The sequence below is a fragment of the Mustela putorius genome, unplaced genomic scaffold (genome assembly GCF_011764305.1).
Source record: "Mustela putorius furo isolate JIRA1106 unplaced genomic scaffold, ASM1176430v1.1 tig00003845_pilon_pilon_pilon, whole genome shotgun sequence".
Lineage (NCBI taxonomy): Eukaryota > Metazoa > Chordata > Mammalia > Carnivora > Mustelidae > Mustela > Mustela putorius.
The window spans coordinates 59,194,522-59,212,481 of record NW_025421998.1 but is presented as its reverse complement, the minus strand read 5'-3'; the positions used below and the strand labels follow the sequence as shown (position 1 = coordinate 59,212,481).

Here is a 17,960-nt window from a genome sequence, read left to right as displayed (position 1 = left end):
AATATAGGCACCTCTGAAAGCTCACTTTAGCTTTAAACACAGTACAAAGATCATTCGCGAATTTAATCCTGTTTTTCAAACAGTTCTACACTACCAAAGACAGAGACCTAGAGCTCTTTTACGAGCAAACAACTCTTTCTCAGTAAATTATATCTCTTCCCTCAGATATAATTTCCTATACTGTCCCCAATGAGGCTGGAGACAACAGACCTTTCTAAGAGCCACCAAAGGAAGTCCTCACCCAGTTCAGATCCCTTCTTGCCCCACCACACTCCCACCCCTCCCCTGCCAGCCTGGCCTCTTTCCCGGATAAACATGGCAGTAAACATGGTGAGGAGGAAGTAATAGGTCTTGTCAAAGGTCACTATAAAATAACCCCAGGCAATGTTAGATAGAGGTGTCCACAGAAATGCAACAAAGAGGGGGCGCCTGGGTGGCTCAGTGGGTTAAAGCCTCTGCCTTTGGCTCAGGCCATGATCCCAGGGTCCTGGGATCGAGCCAGGGTCCTGGGATGGAGCCCCGCATCGGGCTCTCTGCTCTGCAGGGAGCGTGCTTCCTCCCCTCTCTCTCTCTGCCTACTTTTGATTTCTCTCCCTCTGTCAAATAAATAAAATCTTCAAAAAAAAAAAAAAGGAAAGAAAATAAATGCAACAAAGAGGCTGACAAGGAAACAGGAGGTGGGGTATTTTGATTAGGAAGTTTATATAAGCCTTAAATTCTTCTTTTCAAAGTTTCAGTCCAGTGATCATTCACTCTAACCACAGCCCACCCCCTTCTATCACCAAATAAGAAAGTGTTTCTTCACAAAAAAATACATGGAGCCATTAAGTAATCAATTAGTCTATGTTTTAAGAAGATAAGAAAATCATTAGGTATGATTACTCATGAAATCATATGCTTACAAATAGAGGAACTGTAATATATCGTGTGTAAAGTAATAAATTAATAGCAGGCATCCATTCACTCAGCAAATATTGAAGAATATTCTTCAACACTGTCTGCAATATGTCAGCACTAGATGTTGGGAAAATGGTGATAAACTAAATATGCATGATCGGAATTCAGATTCTAGCGGAACATATGGATTTCAAATTTTAAAAAATTAAAAATCACTTTAAGAAATATAAATCTAAAAAACTGATAAAAGCTAAGAAACAAAAGTTCAGGGTAGCAGGAGTTTTTAACAGGGAAACCTAATTTAGGTTAGGAAGCCAGGAAAAAGCAGGCAGAGTCTCAGCAGGAATGGTCAAGGCAAAAGGACAGCATATGCAAAGGCCCTATAGCTGAGAAGGGCTTGGTGCTTTCAAGGACCTAAAACTCCAATGTGGTTGGGGCCCCCTGCATGAAGAACTATGTGTTGTGAGATGAGCCTGGCCTAGCTGATGCCAAGACTGTGATCCTGACTCTCTACCTGTTGCCCAAACCCCCTCCCTGAATACCAGAGTCAGCATCTCCCATCTACTGGACATCTCACATGTAACACACCCATAGCTGAGTTCCATTTCTCACCCACCAAACCATCTTCCCCATCTCAGCTAATGGAACTCCAACCTTCCAGGGTCTCGGGTCAGTAACCTCAGCATCCTTCTCCCTAGGCAACCTGTCAGCAAGTCCTTTCAGCTTTACCTTCCAATTAAGCCAAATGCCTTCTCACCACCTCTCCCATGATCACGCAGCCCAAGATGCCAGTCTCTAGCCTCCTGACACATCTCTCTGCTGCCACGCTAGCCTACACAAGCCCACTCTTTGACTACAAAGAAGGTCCTTAGAGGTGATGGATTTTCTTCTCAAAACTACCCAGTGGCTTCCTTTGTTGCTAAAATTAACATCCAAGTCTCACAGCATCGTATGTGAGTCCCCCCATCACTTCCCACTCCTTCCTCACCACCACCATGTCTGTATCCTTGCAGCCCCTTGAACATACCAGGCCCTGTGTGCTAGCAGATCCTTTGTCTGCAAGTTCGTTCTCCACAGCCCTGCAGGAAGGGCCCCTCCCTCCAGCCTCTCTACTCACCTGTCAGAAAGGCCTTCCCTGACTCTCCAGCTGAAGGAAGAAAGAGCTCACGGTATCTATTTACTCAGTCTCATCTTTCTTTTTAGCACTTACTGCTATATGATGAATTATGTATTTACCTATTTGTATAGAGATTTTGTATGTTGGTTCACTGACATACCCTTAGAACCCGGAAGAGTTCTATCTGAAAAGAGCAAAAGGACACCTTTAATGATGCACCTTGTTGGCCTACCACGTGGCCATCTCCAGAAGTCCTATTGTAATAAAAATACAAACTCCCAGCAAATAGATGATTTAATATCTTAGCAAGATTGAGAAGCAAGAGAACAAGAGAGGATCTGGCTAGGAGGAGGAGCATGAGGGCCAGGGTGTGTGGAAGACCGAGCAGTGTCTTCCACAAGACACTGCTTGTGGGGGAGATGGGCAACCCTGAGCTCCTTGACAGGCACTGGAGTGGAACAGAATGTGCCCAGAGGAAGAGGGGCAGAAATAAAAGGAATGAAAGTATGAGAGTGCCCAGGACGAACTGGAGCTCTGTCACATTTGTACCCAAGCTCAACCCTCAAGGAAGGTATTTTTAGCCAGCATAAGAAGAAGGAGTTTAAGGTCTTCAGAGTACCTATTTCCCCTGCTGAAAGATTGGCCATGTGTGTTTTTATAATCCTAAAAAAGAATGCACAACAAACTTAAATGTGAAATACAGTGGACAGTTAAGAAATTACGGTCTAGCAATTCCATGGAATATGATGCATAAGCACAGTTTTGAAAACTACATAGCAACATGAAAGAATGCCTGTGGTATAGTTTTAAGTGAAGGAAGCAGCCTTTAAAAAGGAATCTGTGTTCTAATTAAAACTATTTAAAAATTATTATCTGGACCAGGTAGGGAAGAGAATGTAAAAATGAAAAGCCAATGATTCCTTGGGGTTGTGAAATTCTCTGCAATTTCCTAATCTCACTCCATTTTTGAAGTTCTGAAATATTATTACAATAGTTTTTTATGCTGTAGGGACAGCCATCAACATACCTAAAGACTCTCCCTAGACTGGTCTTCCCAGGAGCCCTCGCCAAACATCAAACGTCTCCCTCTGGTAGTAGGAAATTCATGACAAAGAACAACATCCAAGCACCCCTATCATCAAATCACTCAAGATTATTTATCTACTCCATATAAAGAACTATATGCTAGGTTTCTATAAGGGAAACCAGCACCGAGCAAGAGTCAATTCTTTTTTATAGAGCTTATAATCCAAGAGAAGGAAATTATGACAAATATAAAAATAACTATAATAGAAGATATTTTTAATCATAAGAAAAAATATTAAGAAAATATTAAGGAATTAATTCTGCATTTCATTTTTGAGAGATCAGGAGAGGAGTTTGCACAGGCACATGGTGAAGGGGTGGGAGGAAAGGGTGTGCTGGACAAAGACAAATGCTGCAGGGAAGAGGAGAATCTCAACCTCGCAGAGAGGCACCCCACACAAACAAGAGTTTATTATGGATCTGACTTGAATATGGGCTATACCTACAGAGATGCTGGTTGGGATTGCCCTAAGGGGCTTAAAACAGACATTGATGAAGGCTCTTGAGCAGAGAAATGAGACATTTAGAGCCACAGAGGAGAAGGATTTATTTCATAGTTACAATGGAACGAGTCTGAGCTCAGGGACAAGTCAAAACAGTTCTAAACCCCAATTCTTCCATTTACTGGTTACATTTCCTTTGTCCCATTAACTGATTTGTCCCTACCCTCTGAGCCTCACTTAACTTATCTATAAAAAGGAGTAAGTCCAGTTCCTAGGTGTGTTGGTCATGAAGGTTGACACAGTAGATTGAGAGAGCAGGTTAAGAGAGACTAGATAAATAATTCTATTCCCCTTAATTCACTGTTCACAGAAGGAAGAGGTTGAGAAGGAGACAGGGCAGAAGAACAAAAATCACAGGACTTTGCTCCATGGGGTCTAGAAGACTTGGTGGTGACCCATTCGTGATGGCCAAAGGGAAAGACAAAGTCAGCAACTGAAGTTCAAGTTGTGAACCCAGAGGATGATGGTGGCCCTTACTCAAATGGGTGTGTCAGAAGGAGAAATGGTATAAAGATTAGTTCCTGTCGGGACATTTTGAAAATTAGGGAACAGCAGCAGACGGTCTAGGAGGAAATGTCCAGAATGAACCTAGAAATCAGGGCTCCTGGCCCAGGATATAGGTATGGGTTGGAGACACATGGCATATGCTCTGAGACTTTCAGTAGTTGACCATTCCTATTTCCAGTATCTGTAATGCTTCTACCAACATTTCTCCATACTTATCTTGATATATTCATCCCAAACATGTAGAGAAGTTATTGGATCAAAATGCCCTATTTGCATATAACCTAACTACATTTAGCATCCTGTATTTTTCTCCATGATGTATTATTTTTTAACAGCTTTCTTGAGATATAATTCACATACCATACAATTCATCCACTTCAAGTGTACAATTCAATGGCCTAGGAATATTCACAGATTTGCGCAAATAGTAACACAATAGTTTTGGAATATTTTCATCATCTCAAGAAGAAATCACAAAGGGCTTAATGGTCACCCCCAAGTTCCCAGTCCTACCCTCAGTCCTAGCAACCACTAATTCACCTTCTCTCTCCATGGATTTTCCTGTTCTAGACTTTTCATGTAAATGGAATCATACAATATGCAATCCTTTGTATATGACACTTTTTCTTAGCATAATGTTTTCAAGTGTCATGCATGTTGTAGCATGTGTCAATACTTCTTTTCTTTTTAAGACCAAGTAATATTCCAATATATGGGTAGACCACTTTTTGTTTATTCATGCACCAGTTAATGGGCTTTGGGGTATTTCCACATTTTGGCTGTTGTGAATAACACTGCTATGAACATTCATTCACAAGTGTTTGTGTCGACATATATTTTGATTTCTCTTAAGTGTATACCTAGGAGAAGAATTGCTGGGTCACAAGGTTTATGTTTTAACTTTTTAAAGACCTACTGAACTATTTTCCAAAGTGGTTGTGCCATTAGGCAAACCCACCAGCAATGTATGTGGGTTCCAATTTCTCCACATCCTCATCAAAACTTGCTATTGTCTGTCTTTTTTATTATAGTCATCCTACAGGGTACAAAAGTGGTAACTCACTATGGTTTTGATTTACATTTCCCTGATAACTAGTGACACTGACCATCTTTTCATGTGCTTATTGGTCACCTGATTATCTTCTCTGTAGAACTGCTTATTCAGATTATTTGCCCATTTTTAACTGGGTTACTTGTTATTTATTAGGATATGTTTTTAAAACACAGAATTTTGTCCTCTATGCTTTCATTGTATAAAATAAAGATAGCACATAAGCATAAATTATTCACACCTAAAAAAGCTGATTCTTTTTCCCTGCATTGAAAAATCTATGTTCAACTGTGTGTGTGTGTGTGTGTGTGTGTGTTGTATATGGAAACTTGTGGCTATTGTCCTTATGAATAAGCATTATCACATCAAAACAATGATTACGCCTGGCAGGGTGACAAACTAATTGTATTTAATTCTTTGTTCTCAAGGTTAAAAGTTGGTACCGCTCTTTTAGCACTGCTCCTTCATATACTCTGAAGATAAATTCAAGGCCAAACCAAGAACAATGTCCATGTTAGCAAATTCATTAATCAATGTGTATATATCTATTTTAAGGCACAGCCTTGATTTGTTGGCTTTGTCCATACCTGGTAATGTGTGTATCCCCAACTCTGAAGACTTGTTCTAAGTTTTGCTGGGGGTCCATCAGAAATTTATTTTTAACATGTGTTAAAAAATGTCTGGTTATGAGCCACTTCACTGCCAATCTGCCAGCTCCTGAGGGATCCCACTACTACATGCCCTGGGTGCTGCTTGAAAGGCTTACCTACTGCTATGGATTATATCGTGTTCCTGTCCCCAAATCCCTAGTACCCTAAAATGTGACCTTATTCAGAGATAAAATCTTTACAGGTAGTCAAGTTAAAACGAGGTCCTTGGAGCAGGTCCTAATCCAATATGACTCCATATACTGTGAAGTATATATACGCTGTTGTACCTCCAGTCTCCAGAATCTCCTATTGTTTTAAACACTAAAAAACTACAACTATATAAAGGAATATAAGACTTCCTAAGGAGACCTCCTAAAATATCTGCTAAATGTTAAATAAGCATCCCATTTACAACCTTCCTTTTAATGATACTATAGTTTGGGACACCTAGGTGGCTCATCTGCTTAAGTGTCTGCCTTTGGCTCAGTTCATGATCCCAGGGTCCTGGCATTGGGCCCTGCATTGGGCTCCTCCTGCTTTTCCCTCTGCTTGCTGCTCCCCTGTTTGTGCTTGTTCTCTCTCTCTCTCTCTCTGACACATAAATAAATAAAATCTTTAAAAAAAAAAAAAAACAACTTTTTTTTTTAATTTAAAAAATAAAGATACTATAGTTTTTGTGCTTTAGGGGGAAAAAAGCACATTTCTTGGAAATGGTAAAAAAAAAATCGGGTTAAAGGGTTAACTTGTCTGTCTTAAGACTGTCCCTCCCAAAGGGCATGTCAAATAATTACATGTAATTTTTTTTATTTAACAGACAGAGATTACAAGTAGGCAGAGAGAGAGAGGAGACAGCAGGCTCCCTGCCGAGGAGAGAGCCCGATGCAGGGTTCGATCCCAGGACCCCGGGATAATGACCTGAGCCAAAAGCAGAGGCTTTAACCCACTGAGCCACCCAGGCACCCCTGTAATTTTTTTTAAATGCCTGGTTTTTGCAAGTGCTCCTAAGGCACAAGAAAAAAAAAAAATGTTCATCTTTGCCAGCGCTGCCTCCATCCAATGAGCAGACAACACTGTTTTGTTTTTTTTTAATGTTTTGAATGATTTGGAGATTAGCATGGGTACTTAACAAAAAGTACAATTTCAAATTACATGCTGCTTCACGGTGCCAAAACACTGTGCGCCATCATCTTTGATGACGTCCACCAGCACGGCACTAAGAATGGTGGTTGTTAGTCATCTGGCTTTGCAAAGCTGGAAGATGAAATTGTAAACAATGTGTGCTTAACCAGGCCATATTAGAAAAGAAGAGTGTCTCAAATATGGTTTCAATTTTTTTTTTTAAATCTAGCAATATCTTTCAATCAACAACGTGTGCATCTAAATCAATGTGACAAATAGATGCTTGCTCAATCGAAGAACAGTTCATCCATGGGCATCCTTAAAAAGATGATAATCACATTTGCAAATATATATGCTAGTCACATCCGGGTCCTCCCTGGCCAAGGTTTTTATTTCTATACAAGCTTAACCACCATAACCACATATATGTGTGGATACTAAAATTGCTTTAACTTTAGTATAATGCTTAGAAGACGCCCCGAACTAACCCATCCCTGGCACAGGTCACAGACTGCATGATTAATCATAGCTTCTAGCTCGTGCGTGGAAGACCGAGAGTTGCGGACAGAAACTGTGTGTAGCTAAGTTCAACCCTAGTGATGATTAGGAGAAAACAAAGACAAAATACTCAAAAGCAGATGACGACTCCAGGCCAAGTGTGAAGACAGCACATCGGTAAAGCAAGACCTAAAATGTTTTCCTGAAGATTCAGAATCTCTCTATCTTGCTCTGTAAATGAATGTCCCAAACCCTTTACTCTCAATCCCTAAAAGAGTTGAAAAATTTACATTTTTAATCTCATTGTCTTTCCACCAAGTCTTCAACAGTCCATCACAAAGTAGCCTTAGAGAAAGTTTCCCTAGATACCACTAAAAACACAGGTTTGTAACAGATGTCTCCATGCAACTTTTAAAATAGCTCCCACGTGAAGAGGCTGATAGACCCAGATGTACTTGTTCATCAATCCAGGTACATGTAGCCTGGAGCTGGGAAGCAAGAGTTATTAGCAGAGAAATCATTTAAGTGCAAATAATACATGCAAAAGCATCAGAAAAAAAAATGTTATTTGTAAATTCAAAGACAGGAGCAATTGTACACACAATTGGAAAATGCCTACCTGGAAACTACCCGGAGTAGTGCTTATCTTTAGGCACTAATAAATGGGAGCCCTGGTCTCACACCCTTCTAATTAATGAACATGATGCCTTGCCTTGTCAACCCCTCAGTTTCTTCTATTAAACGGAGGTTAAAATTTTTCCAGTGAATAACATGACAGAAGACACAAACATATTCACCACAAAATGTACAGAAATGTGCCATTCTATACTTAAAAATGATGGTTGTAAGTTATGTTTAAAAAGCACATGGCCACACAGACATGTACTTGGAAACAGACTGCTATGCAGGGGATAAGGAGAGAGGTTCGGGGTGGAATGACTCACAGATTCGGGAATGCAGAGGCTTTCAGCAGCACAAAGTCACAAGGGACCATCCTCGAGGTCTCTCCTCCCCTCCATAAACAAGACTGTTTGTTGACTTGGAAAGAAGATGGTGAGGAGTTTAGAAATCATTGTTTTTAATTTTGGGTCCTTCGTATCCTTGTACTGAATGCACAAACTGGCATATTGTTAAAAATGTATTAAAGGAGCACATTCTGGTGGGCGTTGAGAAATACTGATTCTTCTAATATTTTACAGGATGACAAAGAGAATAAACTAAGTCAAGGAGCTATAACTAACATCTTGCAAAGGGCAAGTCTGTTCTCTACAGTGACACAAAGCTTGTTAAAAGCTTAGAGGGAAACACGAGGGGATCCAACTGTCTTAAATGCAGTAAGATTTTTCCCTCCAAGAAGAGCTAAAGTCAAGTAGTACCTGGGGCAAAGAAGTAAACTAGCAAAATAACCGAAATGGGGCAATCTTGACCTTTTCCAGCAAGGAGGGTTTCTAGAGAGGCTGCATACAAACCAAATCGAATGTTAAGATTTGGAGGGGAAGCCAGCCATTTAAAACCATTTAAAATATTTGAAAGTCATGCAAAGCAGAGTTCATCTGTGGCACAAAGAGTTGTGTTCAAAATCATTCAATCCGTGCACTTTAATTTTTCTTGATTATACTTCCTTAAATATTTTTCGTAGTGTGCAGCATCCCTAGGACAACCACTTGCTGCTCTTGAACTCAACGCTTTCCTGAAATCCCTTTCTATCAATAGGTCATAGAATGTTAGAGCAGAAGACACCGTAGAGATCAGTTACAACTGCAGTTCTCAAACCTGGCTGTATTTTAGAGACACTTTCAGAGCTTTTTACAAATACAAAGGCCAAGGTCCCCACCCCAAACCGATCAGATCAGAATTGGGCGTGGAGAGCAGTATCCTTACTTTTTACAGACCCCACAGGTGGTTCTACTGGGCTACCAGGATTAAGAACCACTGGACCAGAGTGTAGATTTGCATTGTCTGACACCACTGTCACTTGGCCAACATGGGCCACAAGAGCACTTGAAACGCAACTGGCCAGAATTGAGACCTGTAATTCACGTTAACTGTAAACTACATACCAGATTTCAAAGACTTGGGACCAACAACAACAACAATTAAAAAACAACAACAACAACAACAACCACCCACAAAGTATCTCTTCAACATTTTTATATTGAGTATATGTTGAAATACTATTTCAAATACACTGGGTTAAATAAAATACATTATTAAAATTAACTGTTTTTTACCTCCTTAACGTGACTGCTAGAACATTTATAATTACATGGGTGGCTTACATTTATGGCTCCCACTGTTGGACAGTGCATTCTTTTATCACTCATGAAGAAATTGAGGCAGAGAAGCATTAGGAGTTGAAGGCAGCACTTTGAGGATTCACTCTTCTAGTCTTAGTCTTTTCCTGTGGCCATGAACAACACAGTTTTGTAGAGCTGTGGCAGAGCCTGGGATGCCATCAATTCAATTTCAAACCTTTCTCTCTTTTGTCTTGCTACTTATTTCTTCTATGATTGGATATTAAAATCTGTTTTCCTTCATGGAAAAATGTCCCCTCCCCCGTTAGGCACACACTCGTGATTTGTTATTGTAGAGTCACTCGTAAAAGCAGAGTAACCAGAACGGATACTTAAAATAAATCTAGAAAAACATCGGTATAAGGTAAATGCAGAGAATGAATGAAGAAGACCCTCAAAGCTTTTCTGTTCTGGCTTATGTTTTACCATGTTGCAGTTTAGTAAATAACCTCAGACAACCCTCTGCATCCTGAGAGCCATTTTCAACACAGTCCCTGCTCAGAATTTAGAAGTTCAAGAACTGGGAATACTGTCCTTCCTCCCAGAAGGCCGTGTTTTTCTGGACAACGCTGTCATTGCAGGAAGGCAGATCGGGCTCTTCATGAGGGCCTGCCACATCACACCCAGCCACCCTGGTGGAAACAGACCTCATCTTCAATGCCTTCTCCCCTCTGGTGCAAGGATTAGGACCTGGTCATTCAGAGGCCAAACAGCATCATCGCTTACTTAGAGAAGAAGATCTTGTTTTGATAAAATACAAGGTTCCTACCAGATCTGGCAATGGGAGATGAAATGTATTTCTTCTTATAATCAGCTAATTCAAACAAAAACAAAGATGTTTTTTGTTGCGTGTGGTTTTCCCCCTTGGGAAGCCAGCAGAGAGAGAACTGCATAAAATTGGCTGAAATGTGTTGTAGTTGAGGAATCATGCAACACAGGGGCTCCTCAGTGTAATAAGAGAATGAAAGAGACCTAAATTCTGATATAAAGTGTTCACACAAAGAGCTGGAAAGGAACACTACGGGTCATGCCAAATAACACATACAGTAGATGAATTCAAGATTTCTATTGAGATATTCTTGTTCTCCATCCTAAATACAGCATAACCAAGATGTCATCTTAAATCAAATGTGTGGTGTTCAGGAGCCCCCTATGTTTCATGCATGATTTCTATTAGTTATGATTAGTCAACTTTGCCAGGCAAACCTCAAATAGCGTACTTCTAGACTCAACTCACTTCTGATGCAGTAACATTTCCCTCCAAACTCTCTCATATACACTGACCTGGAAAGATAAAACACTGGAGACAGACTCTGGGCTTTACAAGTACATCTGCCAGAGTGAAAGTAACACTTGTTGCTCTATTCGACACAAAGAAAGATGATTTATTTTAACTTTAAATAAGTTTTCAGATCCCTTCTTCAAAGGTGATTAAGAAAACGAAGGAAGTAACAAAAGTTCCTGCCTTATCCTAGAGAGGTCTTTTAGAACATCTTTAAGCTCTGTCTGATTTTTAGTCTCAAATGAAATCTGGAGGGTGCTGTTTTATGGGGCATGTCTAATAGTAATGAAGGAGAATAAGAAGAATGGCTTTCCAATAAGGAGGTCAACACAAAAAAAATTAGCATTACAGAATAGAAACTACAGTTTTATGGTCAGGGGACTCATTCAAAAGATCTGATAAAAATTGTCTTTGAAAGGTTAGTGATCAAAAGATTTGAAAAGAGCAAAGCCTCCGAAGCCATGGGTTATGTCTCATTCATGACCATTTATGGCAGCCTCGCTCACGGAAAGAGAACCCGACCTGGAGGCCGGGACCTGGCTTTTCGGCTCATTTTGGCACTCTCTAGCTGTAGGCCTCAGTGAGCCAGGGAACATAACCAGGCCTTCGGTTCTTCTCCGCAAAATGACAAGGTTGGTCTTTCAATGAGAAGACCTCCTTAGCTCCAACTCTGTATACATGATAGCAAGCCTTTCTAGCTCGCCATCAGAATCCCTGGTCCAAAAGGAATTCTTCCTCTCCAAGATGAATTCAAGCCAAACGCCAACATAGTAGTTTTCAATCCTTGTTAATTTTCGGGTAAGAGATTAGAACTGTAAACCTTGAGGAAACAGAAGGAAGCAACTAAAATAAGTGTTTTTAAAGTGTTACGTTGATTCTGATCTAGTTTTCAGAAAATATAAATGAATAATAGAGCGAGCCTGACAGAAAGAAATACAGAAATGCCAAAGAAGCATCTTATACATTCTGAAATTTATCCAAACTATGTAAGTTTTATTTTGAAAGTCCCAGAGTCTCAATATGAGCTTCAAAAATTTTACTCTTGTTTCTGATATACTGTTATCACTACCTGAAAATTTGTAAAAGCCTTCTTGTTCTTTTTTCTCCTATGTTAAGTCCATGATTTGCGATTTCCAACAATGGAATACTAATAGATCCTCAAAATCACTAATTGCCCATTTTTTCCCTAATTACAAAATATAAGAACTTTTAACATGATGTCATTTTTAAAGTGTCAGATTTTCTATTTAAAACAATGCCACAAAATAGATAGCTTATTTAGTTTACAAATAACAATACAAAAAGGTTCTTTAAGTCTGTTTATCATATCGGAAAGTACTTCTTACACTTAAATGTTTGAGGCCATTGCCCTCCCCAGTTCATTACCTTATCTCAGTTGCATAATTTCTTAAATAGCATTCAGAGAGATAGTACTGGATATACATTTTTAAGCACTAATTTATAAAAAGCATTGGTAGATTCCCATAATACAGCTAGTAGTCAAACTGGACAAGATAATGAATTGACTGAGATCATTGCTCCATCTTCATCCAAGAAAGCTGCCTCTAAAAAAAGATCTTAAATTGCTGTAGAAATCCAATTTGTAAGAAGCAAAAGAAGTGTATAGATGGGAAACACCAGCCATGATCACATTAATTTTGTGACTAACAGCACTGCTTTGAAGTGAAGAAGGGGGGAAAAAAAAGATGACAAACATAATAAGTCTGCTCAAATCCCCAATTTTAATCTAACAATGCAATCAGAAGAAAACCAACTACAAACACAAAGTTCACGTCTTCAGGATACAGCAAACATCGCCAACCCATGAAACAATTTTCAGCTTAATAAGAAACAAACTCCAAGGCTAAGGAAATACTATAGAAAGTGATGCATCCTTGCTAAAAGGCAAATTATAGTAAGAAATCAGGAGACCAGGAACTTGACAGTGGTACCAACAGCCATGATCGACTGGTTTGGAATCCGAAGGTGTGGGAAACTGACAATTAGTTGTATGATAATCTTCAGCCTACAGTAATTGAAGAGCTATAGAGGAAAAGTCTCTCGGGCAAACTACCATTCAATTAACCTCCTGTTCAAATCAAAGCTGCAATGTCACAAAGATGGGCCCATGTTTTTGTGGGCATGTTTTTGTGGGAATGTTCTAATAAACTACCTACTCATGTAGAAACTATATAAGGTCACAACTGACTTCTTATTGACAGGCAGTTTACAGGTATCAACAATTTACATTCAAAAACAGCCTCAAGATATTATCAATTGAGCAAACATGTTTACCCTTAGTAAAGTTGAAAAATACAAGTCGTTCTGCCTCAGTCAGGATTTTAAAGTAACAGATCTATATAAAATGATGCAAAGGAAAATGAGGACATTTACAGGGAGGCACCAGTGAGTTCTATGATTGTTTTCTTTTTAAGTTTTAAAACCCAAGTAATAGCTGATATTCAATCAACAGCACCCTACTTCAGGGGAATACCTATCGAGGTCTGGATGTGGAGAATTTTTTTTTTGTTGTTTTATTTTCATTTTTAGTTTTCTTTTTTTTAAATGCCTCCCTTATTAAAACTTAAGTACTTATTAAAGTGATTCATGAAGGCCTGTGGAAAAAGGAATTCTTACCTGACACATTATTTAACATGCTTCATAGCTCCCCCCTGCAGTTCACACGCCCATGAACATTATTTTACCCAGGAAATAATGGTCTTATTCACACACACACACACACACACACACACACACACACACCTTCTATACAAAATGCTACCAAGTCCCAGGAAACCGACAAAGGCAACATTAAAATTCAGTGTGAAATAAGAATTCCATTTCTGAATTCCATCTATGAAAACATAAGCTCGGCCTCATTTAACTAACTGCAAAGTTCCTTTCTGCTTCATAAGCATAAGAAACATCATCTTACCATTATTCGTAGAATAAAATCAGCAACGTGTTGCTTCTTGCAGTCACCAAATCGGGTTTATTTTTTTCTTCCTTTCTTTCTAGTAACTTCTATTTCACCAGCAAGATTAGGAAGAAAATAAATCTTTGAGTATTTGCTTCACAATTTCAGACCACAAGATTGTGAAACTAGCTCTTGATTTACAAAGAAAAAAAGAAGAACAGGTCTGGTATTTTACAATCACTTCTGCAACCAAGAGGTACCTCCTGGACTCTGGTACCTCCTTTCCTCCCTCGTTTGCTAAGTTTCTTTTAGTAATGAGACTAATTTTTCCAGTAGCCTTGAACTCCCCAGATTTAACTGACATGGAAAATGTGACTAAAAACTTGTAGAACTGTCTAGCCTCCAACCCTACACAGAATCAACTTTGTTGGAAGTGAGGAAGAACACCTCGCAAGCAGCTACTTGCTCCTTGAGACGCCTGCATTTCAACGGCACACAACACCAAAGAACAGTGCGCCATCTAGCTAGCAAGCTGCACTCTCCATTCTCTAAGGGGGGACACCTTCAAACCCTGGGAGTTAAGAACTTGTCAGGGTTCAGCTGCTCTGAAGGTCCAATTGTTTATTTAAATAAAAAAAAATATCGCTACTGAGATAATCCACATCGAGTGGATATGGGAAAATTTAGGTTATAATGGCACTACAAACTTTTACATCTAACTTTGATTTACAAGATAAAAGCAAGTTTTAAATTAAAAGGGCTTTCTGTTAATAGAGCTTATTATTCTGAAGACGGGGAATGATTTTCTTCGAAAGTTGTCCCTGGGTGCATGCCTATTATCTTTGCTTTTCCCCTTCCACTAATGAGCATTTATCTAAAGAGCCTGTTAATCCTCTGATGTGTGCTTCTGGTCAGAGGTAACAGTTTGAATAAAACCACTAATCACTGATCACTAAATCACTGATCATTAATCACGCTCTCCCGTGCTGGTGACCCAGGCCATTTTTTCCTTCAGGTCTATGCATCGCAAACAAGAAGTTTAACATTTTAGAAGCACATGCATTCTGCAGGGGTTATACTATTTCATCTCTAGATGTGAATGAATAATAAATACTGCCACAAACTTGGGGAAGGATGTCAATTAGACCCCAGACAGGAGTTTCACAAATGCCTACTCCACAGCAAGGCTGTTTCACTTGGAAGAAAGTAGATCTGATTATAACAAAACATGTGTTCTTCACAAAATTCCCACATACTCAGAATATAAATGTTCCTTAATTTAGCTTCCACCAACTTCAAATCAGAGAGCACCCAAATCCTCTGCCCCACTCAATCCAAAACTCTGTCAGTAGATTTTTTTTTTAATTTCTGCTGCACGCACGCACCCTCCCCCACTTAGAGTTCTTTTTACTTTTATCCCTTACACACGTCACACACAGAGTGTTTCCACTTCCACTGCCAGATAGGCAGATTCGGACTCAATTCAACGACTTAGGTATTCAACTTCCTCTTTAAATATAGAAACTTCAGATTAAGAGAAAGAAGTATATACATCAATTTATTGTAAGGTGTTTTGGGTTCAACGACTCACATTCCCTCACTTTGTAAATGAAATGTTGAATCTTGATTCTTTCAGCTACATCTGATTTAATCAGCATCCTCACTTCTTCCCTCTTCCGCTACTACTCGGCTGGAGAAAGGCGCTATGTCAAATTAAGTACTTTGTTCGCAGTGGGTGTGTTGCTTTCCTAAGTCACCAAAGGGACAGGGTATTATCATAAGGACTCTGTTTCCTGAGATGCCTTTTCTGTCAGGACAGAGCTTTTTCGCCCTGGAGAAGAGGGCTCGCTGGTGCCTTTCTTAAATAATAGAAAAGGGCAGATTGTGTGTGTGTTGATCAGGTACCGTGCTCCCCTCAGACACCAGAAGCTCTTAGGCACACTCCGGGGACAGGGATCGCCCCAGGGAAAGCACTAAAAGGGGGAGGCGGGGCCAGTGAGATAACGGTGTGGGCGGGAGAGGGGGTAGAGAAGGAGGGGTCCGGGGAGGAGAGGGCAATAAAGATGCCCACGGAACGGGCGACTGTACGAGTATGTTGCGGGTGGGATGGAAAGCAGAGTTGCTTGGTCAGCATCTCTAAACCCGAACTCTTCAGTATCTGAAGCTGTTAATCAAACACTTACTGGCCTGCAGAATGACGTAATGGACCTGTATCCAGCCTTTATTCCTTGACACATGTCAGAGAGGGAGGGAAAAATAAAAATCAAACACACTCTGAGGACTCTGACAACGCAATATACAAGCAACCCACTCCAGTTCCTGGCCTTGAACAAGCATCAAGTGGGGGTGGCACCCGTTCAGGCCAAGTCGGGGAGGGGGTGGACAAGCTCTGAGGCTTAATCTACCGGATACTCCCTCTCCCCGCCCCCCGAAATAATTCTACGGCAAAGAAGAAGTGGGATGCAGTTGCCCGAAGAAAACGTGTCCTTGGTTCCTTCTCGCGTCTTGCCCCTCTAAGAACTTCGTGAAAAGTTTAAGCGGTTGCGTGGAGAATCTGCAGGAGAGGAAGGCTCCGCCGCCAGGTCCTGGGAACTGCCACCGCGCTGCCGCGGCAAAAGCGGGAGCTGTCATTTGGGGCAGCGGCGGGGAAGAGGTAATGATGCCAGCGAGAACGGGACGGAAGCAGGAGACGGCTGCAGGACTGAAAGCGAACAGAGCCGTGCCACTCTCGAGCTTTCTGCGCCTGGAGCGAAAGCCAAGTGCCCTTCAAGGGCCACGTCCCCTCCCCGAGCGCGCGCGCCCACCAGCTGCGGCGGGCAGCCCTGCGGGAGAGGTGGCAGCGGCAGGCTCGGCACCGGGAGGGAGCGAGCCCCCCGCGCCCGCCCGCCCGCCCCCTAGGTGACCCGGCGTCCTCGCCGCGCCCGCTGGAAGTTTGCAAACTTTCTCCGGGGGTTCCGCCGCATCACCGGGAAGTTGGGGACGCGGGGGGAGGCTCCTGGCTCGCCGTCTCCGCTGCCACCGCCGCTTGACCGCACTTCTGGAGGGTTCCGCACCTTGCCAGGTCTCTGGAGGCAAACACACACCCCCGATTCATAACTGTTCCCCGTGTCAGGGAAACACACGCGCGCTCCCACACACGCATCACGCCGGGGAGGACACGGCGCCCGCTCCACGTTAGCATCCCTCCAGTCACACGGCGCGGCAGCCAGAGACGCGCTCTGGAACAGACACGGCGTGGGGTCTCTGGAGTGGCCTCAGGACACAGCAGAATTCCACAGTCCACCAGCATTTGGGGCCGGACTTCCCTCTGGTCCGCCAAAGTGTTTACAAACACAGATCACCCTCCAAAAAAATGCATCGCATCTTCCCTACTCCTTGCCCTGTGACCTGCCCACTGGACCAAGTAATCTCGCGGCTGCTGCCGAGAACCAACCCCTGCAAACCAAGTACGCTCCCGAGATGGCTCCCGCGGCAAGTGCAACAAAAGTAGCTAAATGCAAAAGCCCCAGAAGTGGCCGAGCCGTATTTTTAGGAACTTACCAAACAAGTGTGGAGAAGGCAAGAGCGGAGCCCGGGTGAAGGGACCACGTTGGACTGAGCAAAGATTACAATACATTCTATTTAGAGTGCATTACATCACCCCCCCGGTGACGTCACGTGGGATTCCTGAACTTCTAAATCATTGCGGTCCGCGGGGGAGGGAGAGGAGGGGCGGGGCCGCCGCGCCGAAGGGGCGGACTCCGCCCCGGCCACGCCCCGCCCCCGCCCCCGCCCCAAGAGCGGACCCCGATGCACCCGCGGGGGAGCGGCGGCCGCAGCGGCGACCGCGCAAGCAACAGCTTGCAGAGCCCAGCGCCGTGTGACACGGCTCCCTGACATTAGTGATGTGAGTCAGCTTGGAAACAATCCTCGCGGTTTCAGACAGGACCACGGAGGAGGCACGGACACGGGCTGTCCTCCTAGCAAGGCCTGGTAGCCTTTGAAAGGTGTGGGGATGGGGACAGGGGTAGGGGGTTACGGGGGGCTAAAGGGTGCGGGA

At 42.0% G+C, this 17,960-nt stretch overlaps 1 protein-coding gene across 3 annotated transcripts in view; it reads right to left on the bottom strand.

The window, feature by feature from the left end:
- CREB5 (cAMP responsive element binding protein 5) overlaps positions 1 to 17,519 on the bottom strand; it is a 402,725-nt gene extending 385,206 nt beyond the window's left edge. For all 3 annotated transcript variants that reach the window (XM_045062826.1, XM_045062827.1, XM_045062828.1), the window contains exon 1: positions 17,462 to 17,519. The gene's annotated coding sequence lies outside the window, so the exon portion shown is untranslated. The remainder of the gene's footprint in view (positions 1 to 17,461) is intronic.
- Positions 17,520 to 17,960: the final 441 nt, after the last annotated feature.